Source organism: Triticum urartu, chromosome 1A (genome assembly GCF_056163025.1).
Source record: "Triticum urartu cultivar PI428250 chromosome 1A, HENAU_Tu73, whole genome shotgun sequence".
NCBI lineage: Eukaryota > Viridiplantae > Streptophyta > Magnoliopsida > Poales > Poaceae > Triticum > Triticum urartu.
In genome coordinates, this window is record NC_141873.1 from 385,164,871 (window position 1) to 385,168,542 (window position 3,672).

Consider the following 3,672-nt stretch of genomic DNA (forward strand, 5'->3'; position numbering starts at 1 on the left):
AATGATGAGCTCAACAGTTCTAAGATTGCGAATCATGTCAATATCTTCATCTAGGGTAGGATGCAAAGGATCAATATGAGGTGCACAAGGACTAGCAACATACTTGTTCAAATGATATTGATTGAAGATTACAAGCATCTCATTTTTCCACTCATGAAAATACTCTCCATCAAGAATAGGCACTCTATGTCTAAGACTCCCTAAAGTAGACACATCCATCTTCCTCCAATGGTGATTAAACCAAGGCAATGGAGACCAATGCTCTGATACCACTTGTAGGATCTAGAAGTAGATGTGTCTAGAGGGGGGGTGATTAGACACTTAGTGCTAAAGTTGCAATTTTTATGCCTTTTTGGTTTGAGTGGAGTTTTAGACACAATTTCAACACACACAATACATATCAAGCAAGCATGCAAAGAGTATATGAGCAGCGGAATGTAAAGCATGCAACTTGCAAGAATGTAAAGGGAAGGTTTTGGAGAATTCAAACGCAATTGGAGACACGGATGTTTTTCCCGTGGTTCGGATAGGTGGTGCTATCCTACATCCATGTTGATGGAGACTTCAACCCACGAAGGGTAACGGTTGCGCGAGTCCACGGAGGGCTCCACCCACAAAGGGTAACGTTTGCGTGAGTCCACGAAGGGCTCCACCGACGAAGGGTCCACGAAGAAGCAACCACCCACAAAGGGTCCACAAAGTACCAACCTTGTCTATCCCACCATGGCCATCGCCCACGAAGGACTTGCCTCACTAGCGGTAGATCTTCACGAAGTAGGCGATCTCCTTGCCCTTACAGACTCCTTGGTTCAACTCCACAATCTTGTCGGAGGATCCCAAGCGACACCTAGCCAATCTAGGAGACACCACTCTCCAAGAAGTAACAAATGGTGTGTAGATAATGAACTCCTTGCTCTTGTGCTTCAAATGATAGTCTCCCCAACACTCAACTCTCTCTCATAGGATTTGGATTTGGTGGAAAGAAGATTTGAGTGGAAAGCAACTTGGGAAGGCTAGAGATCAAGATTCATATGGTAGGAATGGAATGTGAGTTGGAATTGTGTATGTGTTCTGATGGCTCTCTCTTTCGAATGAAGAGGAGGTGGAGGGGTATATATAGCCTCCACACAAAATCCAACCGTTACACACAGTTTTCCAATCTCGGTGGGACCGAATCAACAAACTCAGTCGGACCGAAAATGTAAACCTAGTGACCGTTAGAGATTTTCGGTGGGACTGACATGCAACTCGGTAGGACCGATATGGTAGGGTTAGGGTAAATCCAAAACTCGGTTTGACTGATTACTCAGACTCGGTGGGACCGATTTGGGTAACAAGTGAAACTGAGATTTGGTCAAGCAAACTCGGTGGAACCGATTGCATATCTCGGTGGGACCGAGAATATTGCAATGGGTAACAGAGAGTTTGCAAGCCCATCTCGGTGAGACCGAGATCCCATCGGTGAGACCGAACTGATTAGGGTTTGGCAGTGGCTTATGACAAGTAAAACTCGGTGGCGCCGAATAGAAAGAATCGGTAGGTCCGAGTTTGGCTTTGGGTTTAGGTCATATGTGGAAGTGGGAAAGTAGCTGAGGATTTTGGAGCATATCACTAAGCACATGAAGCAAGAGGCTCATTAAGCAACACCTCATCCCTTCTTGATAGTATTGGCTTTTCCTATGGACTCAATGTGATCTTGGATCACTAAAATGTAAAATGAAGAGTCTTGAGCTTGAAGCTTTAGCCAATCCTTTGTCCTTAGCATCTTGAAGGAGTTCCCACAACCTTTAGTCCATGCCACTCCATTGTTGAACTTATCTGAAACATGCTAGATAGAAATGTTAGTCCAACAAGAGATATGTTGTCATCAATTATAAAAACCACCTACGGAGCACTTGTGCTTTCAGTTTAGCATGCAGTTAATTTCATGCCAAAAATAGTGCTAATCACATGACAACATGCAAATAATATCCTAGTAGTTAATATCCGCATGCATTTAATATACTTCCAAATTAACGTGCATTGCACGTACACACTAACTAGTGCTGCTAGTACATGAAACTGGTGCCGTGAATTGTGAACGCGTCCAGATATGGTCAATGGCAACATCGCCCGCGAGTTCTTCCTGTTTGCCCGTGCATCTAAACGCATAAGGGGAGGAGAGAGAGAGCACACATGGAACCCACCAGTAAGTGAAGGCGAATAGTACTAAAAATAATATTACATGTTATCCATTAATTGGGCTGTGGTAATATAAAAACATTATGTGAACAAAGGGAGTACAACAAACATTGCTATTCTACGTATGTTGCCTATTGACATGCGGCTTGAAGGCCCGGTCGCATGTTCGATCCTCTTCCTTTATTTTTTAATTTGTATATGGGTCCAAATTTGTTTCATGACATGTGGACCCCTCGATGTGTAGTTTGTAGCACTTTAATTTGTGGGTCGAAATTTGTTCCATTCCAAGTGGACTATCGGTGTGTAGTTTTGTAGCTTATTTATAATAATTAAAGAGAACAACATAGTTTTTTCAATAATACCATGGTGCGACGTTGAAGGCGAGAAAGGACGTGCGAGAGAGCAATGATCGAGCCAGAGGGAAATCAACTAGGGGAGTTGCGTGGGTTGCAACGGTGTTTGGAGTAGTTGTGGGCCGAATGCTACGAAAATATAATCTAAACCGACCGGAATAAATGCCTACACAAATTAATTCAAGGTTGGAGTGCCCCTCGCAATGTAAATAGCTCCGACTTTGCGAGGGATGGATAGGTAGTAGCTTCAACGCATGGAAGATACGGTGTGAGAAAGCGAGGTCAATCGAGAGACAAAGTGTGGTCCGACATTCATTGAACAAATATATATGCTCTGGAGAGATATTGTCTGATTGAGCTTTTTGGCAAGGGTGATGGCTGTAAGATAGAGCTTGAGAGATGATCCAGTCACATACATGTAGATATATTTTGTGCGTGGGAGGAAGCAAGGTCAACTGATCACGTAGGGTCGTTGTGCGATCGAAAGAGTGAGACGGGTTGGAGAGAGTGACCTAGATAGACGATGTGCGTGAGAGAGTATACAATGTGAATAGGTCGAATTGGGATCAAACATGGTGATATATCGTTTTAGTCCGAGAAAGAGCGAGGTCAATCGAGACATACGGAGAGAGAGAGAGAGAGAGAGAGATTGAGTGAGCGTGGCCCACCATGAGGTCGAAAGAGTGGCGGCGGCTTGGATGAACTGACCTAGATAGACAATCTGCATGAGAGAGTATAGCGTGTGTCGATCGAGGCCCGTACAGGGAGATATATCATTTGTGTGTGAAAGAAAACAAGGTTAAACGAGACTCGGATAAAGAGAGCGAGATTGAGCGAGTGTGGCCCGCCGTGCGGAAGAAAGAGTGAGACAGTCTCAAGGGAGTGACCTAGATATACAACGTGCGTGCGTGCGCACGAGATGTTGGGGGGCTAGATAGGCAATGCATGTATTTAGCGTGAGAGGGAGAGGGGGGAGAGAGAGAGAGAGCTCGACATGGGGTGCAATGGCGGGTGTGTGAGGTAAATACATTTGGTAACAGAGTGGAAAAGGGGGTTGCGTAGTTGAGAGACTTAGAGAATGAAACATGGAGAGAAAGAATGAACGTGTCGTGGAATTGACACGGCAGATGTCCTAGAG